Source organism: Lampetra planeri, chromosome 26, assembly GCF_965212315.1.
Source record: "Lampetra planeri chromosome 26, kcLamPlan1.2.h2, whole genome shotgun sequence".
NCBI lineage: Eukaryota > Metazoa > Chordata > Hyperoartia > Petromyzontiformes > Petromyzontidae > Lampetra > Lampetra planeri.
Window position 1 is genome coordinate 12,843,750 of NC_136132.1, and position 14,987 is coordinate 12,858,736.

At 51.0% G+C, this 14,987-nt stretch overlaps 1 protein-coding gene across 28 annotated transcripts in view; it reads left to right on the forward strand.

Annotated features, from left to right (window-relative positions):
* Positions 1-14,987, forward strand: part of LOC144727773 (uncharacterized) — a 140,569-nt gene that overhangs the window by 56,897 nt on the left and 68,685 nt on the right. For all 28 annotated transcript variants that reach the window (XM_078606849.1, XM_078606857.1, XM_078606847.1 and 25 more), the window contains one exon: positions 5,175-5,245. The gene's annotated coding sequence lies outside the window, so the exon portion shown is untranslated. The remainder of the gene's footprint in view (positions 1-5,174; positions 5,246-14,987) is intronic.

Sequence of the window (14,987 nt, forward strand, 5' to 3'; positions counted from 1 at the left end):
AAAGGGGGCGGAACGAAGGGGAATAGGGCCCTGATGCCCCAACCAGGCGAGGACTTCGTGTAATCCCATTTAGTTTATGCTCGTTTGATGGTGAATTTTTTTATACCGCGTTTTTGTTGACCGTTGAGTTTGGTCTGCGATCACTCCCTGACTGAGTGATCATCGCGAAGGCCCACCCCATCCCCCCCCCGCTGTGTTCTGGCGACGCGAGACGAACTGCACGGGAGGCTTAGTGGCCTAGATAATGTAAGACGGCGATGGGAATGGCACAGGGCTATGTCTTCATTGGGAACACAATGTGCTTCATTTTTGCAGGTCGGGACTGTCAACTTGTAGCAGAGGCCCTGCCCAATGGGTTTTTCAAAGGGGTTAGTGGAGACATTTGACTGAAGAGCCACAGTGTTACATTCGTATAAAATTCAAACAGCGCGTATCACAGATGGCCTACGCGGCGCGTATATCACGGTGTGTATACATGTAGACGACTAACTTGCCCCCTCTAGAAACGATGATGGCTGTGTTGGAAGTATAGTTACTTTATATTATCCTTAGATTAATTACAATTATTAAAAAAGTACGGTCTTTTTTGATGCGTGAGCGTCAGTGGCTGAACAGACCTATCCGGCTGTGACACCAACCCTAGCGCAGTGACCGCAGGAGTCAGCGGATGCGCACGCTCTTTGTCTCCAGCAGCAGAGCATCTTTGTCTCTGTAGGGCGCTACGAAGGCGCCGATTCAGATCCATGAAGACAAACCGTGAATTGTACGCGGGTGTGAATGTAGCCTTTAATATTGACGGGATTGCCAGGTGTTGTAGGCGTGGGGCTCCAAAGGTGGCCAGGAGATGGTGATGTTGAGCGGTACCCCCTGGTACATGCTGGGTTTTTTTCTGGGCTCTCCAAATTTTCTCCCACACGAAGCCAAGCCCTCATTAATAGTCTTGGGAAAACCTCTTAATTATAGGTCCCTCCTGAAGGACAGTATTGAGACTCAATAGGGTTGTTTTCTGGGCAAATAATTAGTGATGTGAATGAGATATTCAAAAATACACACGGAATAGCATTGCTTTATTTGTTAATGTATTAACACCTAACAAATGTATATTAAATAGGCAGCCAGCACACAGGGTGATGTTTGGATATCATCGCAATGGGTGGAGTGGTGACCCAGGGGATCGCCCACTGCCATATGAACCCGACAGCCTGAGTTTGATCACTCTCTGTCGCCAGTGACGAGTGATGTCTGAGCCGGACCTCATGAAGGGGCCCCCCCGCCCCTTCATGAAACCTGCACGGACTGGTGAAGTATAACCAACACGCCGTGGGGAGGCTGTCAGAAATAGATTAACAAAGGGCTGTAAATTATTATCCTGATCATATGCAATGATAAATATGTATCGTGAGGAAAAGCATTAAAGCTGCAAATGTGTGTGTGTGTTTATATATGCCTGCGTATTGATATAGGTGTACTGTATATTTAAATGTGACCTTTTTACATATCTTTATATGCGGAACTCACGTTTGGGGTATATGCAGACACGCGTGTCTACTTTCAGTGCACTGATCTGCACATGTGCGCACGTGCTCACGGACGGACGCACGCACGCATGCACATGCGCGCAACACAGAGAGGACCCCTTAGATGCTTCGTGTTCATCTTTGGCACTGTTGCTTTATTGCGGGGGGCAGAGGTGAAGGCGCGCGATACGACGATACGAGAGGATGAATGCGGCGGAGGAGCTCTCTCTCGGAGGCACTGTGGGGGCATTTTGCTTCGAAAAACAAAACAAAAATTGCGTGTACAAGTGCCGGTCTCGCGAGCGCGAGCGAATGGCGGCGCTTGGTCTCGTACAGCAACGACGGCGGGAGACTAATAGAGGCGCACGCGCGTGTGCCGCACGCGGACGGATTGCATCTGTGTATTTTTCATTAACAAAGAGGCTCGTCTATAAAGTGGGGAAATTGGGTCATGGGATATATTATTTATTTCATGCAAACAAGCCCCTCGCGTTTTTTTCTCTCTTTCTCCGGCCGTTCAAGGGTCACCGAGCAAATGCATCTCAAAAGCACAATGTGACTGTCTCTCATAATTAGCTGCTACATGCTTAAGAGCATATCATTCTTTTTTACGTCAGAAGTCATGATTTATATAAATGAAACGTAAAGCTTTTTAGAATAAGGTTGATGTTGGCGCTCTGTGCTTTAATGGATATTTGTCTCTGGGGAGGGGACATTTGTTTCTGCGGCGAGCTGCCTGGCGGTGTACGTTTCGGCGCGTGTGTGTGTGTGCGCGCGACCGTGTGTGATCGTGTGTGTGCGAGACTGTGTGTGCAACCGTCTGTGTGCGTGACCATGTGTGCGCGACCGTGTGTGTGTGTGCGCAAAACCGTGTGTGTGCGCGACCGTGTGTGTGATTGTGTGTGTGCGAGACTGTGTGTGTGCAACCGTCTGTCTGCGTGACCGTGTGTGCGCGACCAATTCCTGGTCATGGCCAGCACCAATGACGTTTATCCGAACCAGTGCTGGGCCTCCCTTAGTTCGACTTAGCCATAAATAAGTACCTGGTACGATGTGTTGAACATCGTCAACCAGGAAGACAAAGGTAGCCCCTTGTGTGCAGTGCCTCCTTCATAGCTGTTTACTAACAGCACGGGCCCCAACATTCTGTTATGGCATTATGGGGAATCTTTGTTTCTATGTGTCTCTGTGTATGTGCCTGTGCGTGTGAAGATTAGGTCGACTCATCCTCAAATGAGTGCCTGGTGTGGTGTGTAAACATTGCCACTGGGGAGACAAAGGCGGCCAGGTGTTGTGCTGGCCTTCATAGGTGCTCGCTAACAGCACTTGGCACAACAGTCTGTTTAGGCTATACAGGGTTTTTGTCCTTGTGTGTGGTGGAATAGTGTAGCATTTAGCGTGCTGCACTACGAACCCGGCAACCCGAGTTCGATTCGTGCTCACGACCAGCACCAGTGACGATTATCTGCAACTGTTCTGAGCCTCCCCTAGGTCGACTCGGCCTGAAACAAGTACCTGATGCGGTGTGTAAACATCGTCACTTGAGAGACAAAGGTGGGCGCGTGTGGTGCTGACCACCCACCCCTTTGCGTGCCGTGCCAGCCTTCATCGTAGGTGCTCGCTAACAGCACTTGCCCCAAGAGTCTGTTGAAGGGTATATGGGGGATCTTTGTCTTGTGTGTGTGTGTGTCCACCGGAGCATGCCCGCACACCCCCCTCTCCCCCGCGGGCTGTGCTGTCTGCCGACGGCCACCATGAGTGTATGCACGACGACGCATACATTATCTCCCATTATTTACGTTGGCCCTAGCGCAGATTGACAAGGAAAGAGGGCTCTGGGAGGGTGCTCGGACAAGAACGGTGCTGTGAGGGTGGCGTTTTAAATGGGATGGTGTTAGGGCACGAGGAAGAGAGCCACACGCGTACACACATACGGCAGCACATACAATATAGACAAAGCCCATGCCTCTATAGCCTCTAATAGACTGTTGGGGCAAGTGCTGTTCACGAGGAAATTATGAAGGCTGGCACAACGCACGTGGGGGTGGGCAGCCCCTACCACTCCTGACCGCCTTTGTCTCCCCAGTGCTAATGTTTATATACTGTAACAGTTATTAATTTAAAGCCGAGTCGATCTCGGGGAAGTCGAGGACTGGTTCAGTTATTTGTCGTTAGCCGTGAGCGGGAATCGAACTCGGGTCGCTGGGTTCGTCGCACAGTGTGCTAATCACCGTGCCAGCGCTCCCCAAACCGAAAAACAAAATGCACGGTCGCAAGGGCGCACTCTCACATGAAACCATGCAGACACAAAATACAAATCCCGTGCAAATCACCTGATGTACTACGATTGCGGTAAAATGGCGCGCGGGCGTGTACACGACACTAAAGGCGTATGAAGAACCGTGGTGTCGTAAACCGCAGAGAACCATTATCACGTACACACACGCATTATCACGTACACACACAAAACTCATAAATTCATAAATGCACGATTCGGGGGGGGGAAGCCCACTGCGATCCCAAATCATATCAAATGTGCGCCCTTATTTATTTATTTATTCATTTGGATGCACTGATAGATGCAGCACCGCTGCTGACAGTTCATACGGCACGGGTGGGGGGGAGTGGGGGAGACAAACCCCCCCTCCACTCCCCCCCATCTGAAATAACTGCGCATGCTGCGAGGAGTAAACGTTACCTTGAGAAATTGCCACTGCGATTTTCTTGTCATGGTCATCAAGCAAACACCCATAGCGGGGTGCCCAGGGTGGCTCGCTTGCCTGACACCACTCTGACATCTGATTAGTAATGACTTCATAATTTCACCCGGCCCCCTAAATGGGGCCTTTCAGCAGAAATTCTAATCGTGTTTTTTCGTGTCCTTGTTCCGCAGCGCCGCTCTTGTCCTCACGAACAATTTTTGAGATGCAGAAAAAACCCCAAAATACCCGGCTGAACACGAAACGTTGAGACTAGTGGTTGCAAACGCGTGCCAACGTTGCATGTCAGGCGATTGCGCATCGGCCCTCGGTATTAAATGGGGGGGTGGGGGGGGCTCCTCAGCATCGGTTGCGATGACCTGGAGACGAGGAGAGTCTGCGGCGCGTGGGAGCGCGGGATTGCCGGGTCCCGGCGAACCGGGCGTCCTGGTCGGCCGTTGTGTAAATGAGCTGCGAGCTGCACGAGATTGCGGTTCGCGGGAGCGTGCCGGATTAGCTGCTTCTTTAATTTAGCCAATTTGCGCACAGAGCGGCTCGCTCGGAGAACTGTACAAATTGTACCCTTCTGATTTCTAATAAAAAAGACCGTGCAGGGGGGCGGGCGGGGAATGGATTCAGAGGGGGGGGGGGGGTGGTGGGATGGTGGGCGGTGGGGGGACTGAAAAGCAAACAGGAAGATGAGAGGAAAAATAAATTTGTGCTGGCTCTCATGCACGCGTGCACACGTGTTGGCGTGCACACGCGATTTGGGCCCTGGTGCTGGATTGATGGGCCTAATTACGGGGTGAAATCATGCGTGTGAAGCCCGAGATGGGATGAAGTGCCGGTTCTAGCGGTTCCACTCGGCGCCCCTCCACAGCTCATCCATCTTTGAAACGCCTTCATTTGCTTGATTTTTTTTACTTTCTGAAACCTTCCTTCTCATTTTCTTTTATAGCTGGAAGATGCCAAGTGCTGCTCGGAGGGGGTGCGCGCTGACGGCAGACGTGGGCGCAGCCCTGGCCCGAGGTAATAACCCCACCTTGGGGGGGGGGTGGAGGGAGGAACAGATGGCTCGATTGCGCGAGTGCAATGTGCGCGTGCACGTTGCTTATCCATAAAACAATCACTCATTATGACCGCATCTCCTCAAGAGAAACCCGTGTGGCAACTCCGCCTTATTAGCCGTGAACCGAACGCGAGTGCACGGGCCCCGTGCAGCCTTGCGGTGCATAGAAATGGCAGCCGGGTTTCGCTCGTGACAAACGCCAGTACGGCTGGGCTCTGGCTGCGGCTGGTGCGTGTCCTGTCACAGCTGGTTGGCGTTTTTTAACGGCGCTCTAAGAGACCACGTGCGCGAAGCCGGTGACGCGCAGCCATTGGCGTACCTGAGATATATCAGAGCTGAGATATCAGAACTCGAATAATAGAGCTGAGATATCAGAACTGAATTCTCAACCCTGACATACCACGGTTGGCTACGTATGATGCGAAAGAAGTTCAGCGTACATACACGAACATATTATACCTGACGTATCAAAGCTGACATCAGAGCTGAGATATCTGAGCTGAGATATCACAACGGCGATATGGCCTGGCTGAGTTTCTCAGTGTATAAAATTTCAGGCGTTGTCACACATCATGTTTTATATATGCGTTTGCATTATAAAAGAAATATGTTTTTGCCGACATAATTTTGGCTGACAGGCCATTACACATTTATACACGTGCACGATTCTGATTCCCCTTCCCTTGAATAATTGATTGTTTTAATTTGTTTGGTTATTTTACTCTGGTAAATCTTGGTTGGAAAATTAAATACTCGTTTGAATGTGGCCGGCCGGCAGAATATGCACAATCTGCAAAGCACAAAGCGACAGTCGTGCGATACGACAATGTAACATTCCGGTCCATAACGTCAAACCAGCGCGTGGAAGCCTAGCAGGTCAGTAAGCTCCACAGCTTAGCGTAGTCCTTTGTGAACCCCAAATGAGTGTGCGTGTTATACACGTGGGTGAAGAATTACAAAATTCTACGTGGGTGTGGCACGAAGACCCGGGCATCGGAAAGACGATTGTTTTTCTGTTGCTTGTTTGAGAACTCCGAAATCATGGCGCTTGGGAAACATTCGCATCCCTCAAATGTGGCGTGTTTTGCGCTTAGCTTGTTTAGAGAGATTTACTCGTATGCGGCGTAATAAAACGTAACTTTTAGAGTGAATCGGGGTCAATAGTGCGGCAACATTTATTCACTGCTGCTTCTCAAGCAAGAATCTTGAAAGAAATATTACCAGCCCAGAAATGGATAGTTTTCCTGTGATTTATTGTTGAGTTACTCTATTTATCTCTCTTTTCCTGCTGCACCGGAGCCATTAGTTGCTGAGTAATTTGTCCTGGATGGTGACACGGAAAAGTAAAAAAAAGTAAAACTTTTGGTGATTGTTGAATGTGGCGATTCCTCGCCGCGCTCGCGTCATACTGCCGGTGGAGGGGAGGGAGGGAGGGCGGCGTTTTATGGAGGTGCGCGCCCGCGTCCCTCCTGCAGGGATCCCCCCACGCGGCTCCATCTTTCCTCCCAGCTTGCAGTTTTTCGTGAGCTCGGCTGTTGTTCGTGTCATCGCCAAAAAAAAAATTCAAACACAGTTCATACGAATAAGAATAACAATTATTGAGGACAGCCTCAAAAAGCCCAAAATGCAAAGCGGCCAGCAACAAGCAGCACTATTGAAGGTGTAATAGATAAGAATTGATTGTTTTTATTGAAGACGGCTGTAAGAACTTCCAAAGCCGAACGTTGTAAGAAATGTGACCAGCAGTGTGGTCAGCGAGTGGGTGGGTGGAAGAGCGAGCGAGAGTGTTGTTGTGACCTGCAGTCTGCTGGAGGTTGAACGCAGCGTAGTGGGTAACACGAACGCTCAGTCTGGTAGACCGAGTCTTCAACGTGGGGGTTGGAGGAATGGACGAGTAAAACGGATACTTTCTCAGCTCCTTTAGCTCGCGGACGAGTCCGTGCGCAGGAAGGACGGTTATTTGGACGGTTTCGATAAGGAGCCGTTGTTGGTGATGTGTCTCCTTGGCACGTTAGTTCGTGCCGGGCGTCGGTGAGCATGGCCCGGGGGGGGGGGGGTGGTGGTGGTCAGGGGCGGCGTGCATGGAGTTCTGGGTGAGCTCCCTGTGGGCACTGCGGTCGGCTGTTGCGCTTATGGCATCGGCGCGTTTGCCTCAAAGATCCGTGGTTAGTGAAGTGAGATTAACAGCAACGGCGAATTGGGTGTTTTATGGAGGGATTATAGGCATCCAGTTAAAGCCATTTCACCTGAAGGGGCAGTGTCACGATTTCCGATGTACAATTCAGACACCTCAGAGCTGTACACATTTGTTCATGTAATCACAATGTGGAATTTTTTTCTTGCAAAATGATGCATCTGCTAACTTGGAGGATGACTGTTAATAAAAATACGTGGGCCTAGACACGGTACAGCATTGATGCATGCTAGCTGTGATTCAAATTTAAATAATACGGAGACCTCCACAGCCGATGAAAGATTTATCAAACACAAATCGCCTGAGAGAGCTGCAGGTAAGAGATGCTGATTTCAAAGTAGGGTTCAAAACTTCCACAAACAAGAAGATTTTAGCATCGCCAAACACTGGGAGAGGCCTCAAGGCTACAGCGAACTGAAGCCTCAACACGTCGCGCTGTGACGCCACGATCACACGGCAAAATCGCACGACACAATCGCATGGCAAGGAAGCCACGACCGCTTCCCAGCAGCCCCGCGGCGACTTGTCTTCTCTTATGGTATATTGGCGACGCTGAAATCTTTCCGCGTATTTGTGGAAGTTGTGAACCTTACTTTGAAGCCAACCTCTCACCTGGAGGTCTGAGTCGATTTGTGTTTAATGGAAATAATAATCCATCCATCATTCTGGATAAGGGAGAAAGGCTCGTAAAACACCGCCGTGTGGGACGTACACTGAGACAGACTGGCAGTTTCGTCCACGATGGGATGGTGCGTTACGTTTCGTGTGCATACTTCACACTAGCGACTTAGTGCATAAACAACCGTATGTTCTAAAACTGGTGATAATTGCCTTCGTAATGACACCCATGCACATTGTTCAAAGTAATTCGAAATTTTGACTGAGGCGGCCTAATTTGTGGAGATGCCCCGTGGGGCAGCACACATTTAAGGCAGTCGCATTGACAACCCTCGCTCTACACAATTACGCACAATCGTGTGACGGGACCCATTTGTACGTGCGACCAGACTGTTAAGAAATCGCGTCGTGCGTGCATGGCGTTAATGTTCGTGTCTTGGATGCTTTTCGCGGCTAAAGGTACAATGGTAAAAAAAGTACAAAATGTGTAACTGGTGTCGGCCAAACATCCCAGTGCTGGAAAATCACCTGCAAAAAACTGGGCAGGATCCTCCTGACAACGAGTCTTGGGTAATAATAATAGTAATATATGACAGCCAGCTCTTCACAGCAAACGTCGTGGCTCCGTGAAGAGCCTTGGCTTCTGTAGTTTGTTCATAAACTACAGGGACACGGTGATCCATTTATAGCTATCCCACTAAAGGAACGATCTGGTCGGTTGGCTCAACGGCAGAGCAAGCGGCTCGCGATCGGTCGGTCGCGAGTTCAACCCCTGGCTGTGAGTTGACTCAGCCCATCCTTCCTCTGGGATGGATTCTAATTACTACCACTTTGTGATGAAGTCAAACATTGTGGTCCTACGTATAGACTACCCCTGTTACAGGAATGTGTAATGTCCATCACTAGCTCATAGTTATACATCGGAAATGAGCACGGCCTCAATGTTAATTTGAGCAGGAAATCACCTTACTCAAATAGTCAGGAGAAATGTTTGAGAATTCTACATTTAATTTGAGAGCCTCTGCAGGTGGTCCAACCAATCTCAGTAGACTCATTAAATCATTTAACACTCCCCTGCGTAAGATTGGAAACCATTGCTTTCACAATATTCAATCAGCTCTTCGCAAGAAAATAAGAGGTCTATTAGAAATCAGGAGACCTCTAGATGGATCAGCTGTGTGTTGTGTTGACAGCTGCATGGCCGTATGTCCTCACGTGTGGATTACACAGGGACAGGAAGTTTTGAGAATCACAGTTATATTGGATTTTCTGTACACCAACCGCAAGCATCAATCATCATCGGCCATGATCATTCCACTGCTGGGTGAAGGCCTCCCCAAGCCGCCGTCCCATCTCATGATTTTGCGATGCAACAATCTGTCCAGCACCCAGCGCACGAACTGATTTCATTGCTCCGTCTCCTCAGTCGATGTCCTCTCGGATGCGTTTGGTTCCTTGGCTGCCTCTCCCTTATGAATGTTGCCCAGCGGCCGTCATTCTTCTAACGACGGCGTCCTGCCCCACGTCCACTGACCTTCCTCAATCATGTGGATGCTCTCGCGACCCTTCGTTTGTTCTCTAATCCACGTGTTCCACTTTCTGTCTCTCCGTGTCATTCCAAGCGTACGTCACCATGATGCTTCAATCATTTTTCAGTTTTTATTTTTATATTTTTCATTTATAACCACGTATCTACGTGCTGTAGCAGGTAGTCTGGACTGATTATTATTGTCTTCTTTTGGCACTTGCTACGTTATCTCTCATTAACAGGCATCAGCGTCTACACTATATAACCAGCAGACTTACGACTCGACAATAATCCGAGCATCAGGTTAAGCAGTTTCCGTCTTCAGCGCTCGTCGGCGTCAAAATTCTCCTGGCTGGGGCTGTGTCAAAAGAGAGGCGAGACACCGCTGCTTGGGTTAATCTCCGGCCAGTATCATTGCTGTGTCTGTGCATGCGGACGCCACGCTCACGCTCGTAGCCCCCGGCACCACCCTCTCGGAGGGCCCAGCACCTCTAGGGTTGCATCTGTTCTGCGCAGTGCGGGCGGCCCTGGGAAAAGCAATGTTGATTGAACACTGTTGTTGCACGTTCACCTTAAATTGTTGTCAAGGCCAGACACAAAGTGCTCTCTTGCCGTATCGAAGTACGTCGCTCGCATGTTGCCTGCGCGCCGCAAGCTGTAAATCTAAATGTCGCATGTTTAAATAGCCGCTTTTAAAAATAATGCGACTGTGAAATATTGCCCGCTGTGTCATTGCGCATCGGAGAGTCGCTCGCACAGCCGGTCTCTGGGGCCGTGCCCGACTTGCGAGCCGGCGAACCCAAAAGTTTTACCAAAAATTCTCCCCGGCTCAATCTGCCACCACCGGCACCACCTCGCGCCACTGGCAGCTCCTCGTTAGCAAAACAAACTCACGGGGCGCGTCAAGTTTTGTGAAGGTTGGCGAAGGTCGCGTGAGAAGTGTATAATATTTTGTGCCGATCGCCGGAGTTTCCAGCACGGGGGGCGTGGTGTGGCAGGCCGCTCCGCCGCTGGCTGCCGGCACCGCGCGTTTTTTGGAGGTGCCGTGTAAAGCGGGTGGGTGTCAGCTCGTCAGGAGGTTATGGCGCCCTCCAAGCCGACAGGACTGACTTATTAATCTCATCTCGCATCTCGAGCGAGCAAGTGAGCACTATCTCCCGCCCGCCCGCCCCTCCACCGTGACGTATAGCTCCAGCTCTCCTTTATTGCCTTGTATTTTTTATTTTTTGTGTTTTTTGTGTTGTTTGTCTGTTTGGCACCTGATAAATTGGCTTGAGCAGCTCCATCATGTGAACCGGCTCTCTCAGCAGCGGTAATGCGCGTGGAAAAAAATTGGTTCAGATTTTTTTTTAAATGCATCTCTGAGCACCGTATATCACGGTCCGTGTGGCCTTGAAAGCCACGTGGAATATTCTGAGCAGCTGTTTCCTCTTTTGTTTAAGGGAATTTTTGAGTGCTCCAGGAAACGTGGTTGCTGTGAGCGTAACCGATAAGTATTGCGCGGGATCGTCATGTGCTCATTTCCTGAGCCGCTGACCGACAGCCTTACCGCTGTCCCACGTCTTCCTTGGTGAGCTCCCTCCACCGAGGAGAAGCGCTCGGTGGATGGGGCACACGGACGCACAAGCGAGGCGCTGTGCGGGCGGGCGAGTGCCGGCGTTGCACATTTACGCACGTGCGTCGCCTCGGTTCGGCACGGTTTGTGCATCCAGAGTCGCTGAACTGCATGCTGGGGCCACAACGCCGGGTGGAGAGAGCCACCCTCTGGTTGTGATGCCGTGTGTATCACAGGGCGGTCACACTGTCCCACGCTCTACCACTCGCCCGTTCCGCAGAACGACTCCCTCGTCCTCCTGAGCGCTGCTTAATGATTAATTATGTTTTGTTGTCTGTGCAGAATCACAGCGCGTTTTGACCTTCGCGTCGGCTGAGCTTTTCCTTGTTAAGTTTGCTCCCAAAAGCAAGCCGGAGCAGTGCTAATGGCCCTGCTTTTAGAGCTGTAAAGCCTGCATCCCATTGTTAGTCAATGACACTGTTACGCGCGGATGGTTCCAGCTGTTTTACTTGGCCATGCCTTGGTGCTCTCGAGGGTGCGGGAGGTTGGAGCGGTGCATGCGGGGGCGGCTGTGATGTCGTAGCGGGAGAGGGTGGGGGAGTTTGTGGCAGGTTTTGGGGTTTAGAATCTCGGTCAGAGGTTAATGAAGAGTTTTAGCCTTTAGGATCTGAGCAGAATTGATTGGTTTAATTAACTGGTGCACATTGTGCTTGGCGGGTGTGTGGGGACTGTGGGAGGGCGATCGGGCGGGCGAGGGGGCGTCGTTTGCGGCCGGAGCAGAGCCCCTCACGCCGGGATAGTGCCCGGGTCGTTCATCATCTGAGTTTCTGGCCTCGGGTTCTCGTCATTTTGATTTATAGAGGTGGGCGGCATGGCCAGCCAAGCATGGCTCCACCATGATAGTTTTTGCGCCGGTTTCAATTAAACTGCCATAAAGCACGGCGATGGCTGGGGTAACGGCGATTCCCTGTAATGAGCATTTGATATCCGCGCTTCTTTGAACATTTTCACAATTTGTTTCAAACTGCAACACCCAACGCCTCCCCCCCCCAACTCCCCGCCTCTAGCCCCCTGCTGCCCCCGCACGGCAATGCGTGCCGCCCGCCGTGAGGGGGTGTGATGGCTGGCGTGCGGGCCTCACCTCGTCAATAACGTGTAGTAACGGCCTCGCCACCCGGTACCATTCTCATTGCTAAAAAAAACACGATTTCCGTTTACGTACGATCCCGTTCCGTTTGTTTCGCTCTGCCAGCGTGTCTGTCTTGCCATTCAGCCTGATGAGGAATGTGAGATTTCCAGCACCGGCGCTGGGCCACCAGTGGTGGAGATAAGCGCTACAACGCAGAGCCTCCTCAACGCAGGGAGACGCTGTCGCATGACTGCGGCTGCACTTGTGCAATTCGGGGAGAGCGAACCGCCTGGACCAGAGCGGCGATTTCTCGTGGTGTCATTCTGGGCACAGGTTTATGTACTGGGCCGCGAGCCGCGTCTTTCCTGGGCCACTCCCGGCTATGGACTCTGGCCCCGCGGTAGTGGCCGGACTGCACGGTGTTTGCAAATGAGCTTTCACGCAGAACGGCACTTTCGGAAGAAGCACGTTAACTTGCGTAGCCAAGCGGGGCCACAGCGGACCTCGTTGTCTCAGGGCAGGAGCGGCGCCACCAACCCTGACAATGTTGCGTCTGAGGATCCCTCAGCTCGCCTAGATTAGCGACACCGGGAAATGTGAAAAGTGGACGGCGATTTTTGTTTTGTTACCAGAAATAGAAAGACCCTGTGAAAGTAATGAATAATAATAATAATGTTTTATGTCATACCGCATCATTGTTGCAAATTGCAGATATGGAATTTGTAACGTGCACAGTTTTGCACGGAGGGTGTGGGAAACCAGAGACAAGCAGAAAGGTGCTCTGTGGTCCTGTATCAGGACTTTTGGCCAACTCCATGTGCGTTTATAAATTGTGTTTGCCGGCCGCTTCATGTGCACACACACGTGGTTGCGCTGCAGTGCACGCACACACCCGTGATCACACACAGCCACACCTCGCCAACGTGCACTGTCCAACTGTGCGTGCAAACTATTGCGTACGCGCGCGCATAGCCACACGCTCGCCTCCACGTTCCGGTGTACACGCATGACATACTGTCCGTGCTTGCGCTGCAGGAATATTTGATGCAGCAGCGAAAAGAACGAAGTGAACATCTGTTAAAGGCCGGTGCCGGAGCCGCTCCCCTCTGCCGCTGCAGCCTTTAAACATTTAAAGCGAGAGCAGGGCGGCTCTGATTTATTGCGCAATAAAATCCGCAGAAATTCCGTGAGTTACAGCTCCTTTGGTGCCTTCCCTTGCACAGCTGATCTCGCCTTGGCTGAACTCCTGAATTGTGCCTTCCACTTTTGCAAGTGTCCATTTCTGTATTTTTTATGCTGGGGCTTTCATGATCTCGGAGCGTTGCATTTCAACATCGGGTTCGTAGGTGCGGTTCTGGCCAGATAAATTGCATTTTCATGAGAGCAGTGTTGGCAGGATCATTAACCTGGAGGAGTAGCTCATTTCTTAATACCCTCATTTATCATAATCTTCATTGGTCTTGTACAATCCACTGCTGGATGAATGCCTTCCCAAGCCACCACATCCCAAGATCATACAACTGCACACAAACTGATTAATACCAGCAAATGATATGCAGAAATCTATCACACTCTGTTTTGTATCCGTGTGCATGTATGTATAGTATAATCTGCAAACGATCATTTTAGTACACGCTTTAATTTAACTCACTCTGTCTGTTGTTGTCGTTGTTGTCATTGTATCCTCAAATCTTGTAACTCAATTTTAACCCTCTTCCCAATGTGGTATCAACTGAAAACTTGGTATACTTATGTCATACTGATGACAATACTATATTCTATCATAAAAAAATATATAGAGATTTTTCAACATTTTATTTATATGTTTTGTTTTGGCTTGGGTCTAATTATCCACGGTCAACTGACGTTGGCTGTAATTAGCCACAGTCCCTTACGTTATGGCAAGCTTCAGGCCTCTTCCTGGAGTCGTGGAGTTCTTCCATTACGAGTACATTTCATAAAAGCGTGTTTTATAATATTACTCCCTGATATTTGTTGCCGAGACTGTTTGGATCTTGTCAATCTGTAGGAAAGTAGTTTTCCTGCCGAGTAGTTAGCTCTAGGAGGTAAATGAATCGCGCTGGGTTTAGTTTCTGTCAAGTTATCAATACTGGCTGCGGGCTGCTACAGAGCAGTGCAATATCTGCCGCGCCCGCCCGGGTGTTTGCGCGTGCGTGTGGCCGCCCGTGTGTTTGCGCGTGCGTGCGGCCACCCGCGCGCGTCGGGCCCCCGAAGATCCGAGGATTGCGCCTGCTTTAGGGCTGCCACTGCCGGTTTTGGGGGGGTGACATCATTATGGATTAGCTCTATTTGCCACACACAGCAAGCTCCGGCCGGCGTATCTGCTTCCTCCATCTAAATGAGTTCTGGATTAGCCCGGGATGTATGACAGTGCTGGGGGCGCACGCGCCGTCGCGCACGGCGGCCCCCGCGAGTGTGCACGCGCCACCCCCCGCGCTGCCCCCGCGCTGCCCCGGCTCGGATGAGCGGTCGCGGGTGGCTCGCGCCCACGAGGGCTCGCCCTGGGCGCTCATTAAACAGCGACACCCCCGGCGCAGTTGAGGGGGTAAACAAACGGCGCGTGTGCCGCACCGCAAGGGGAGACTGCGCGAACAGGGAGGCGAAGCGCCGTGCTCCGCGCCGCGCTCCGCGCCGCAACGACATGCCGCCCTTGCCAG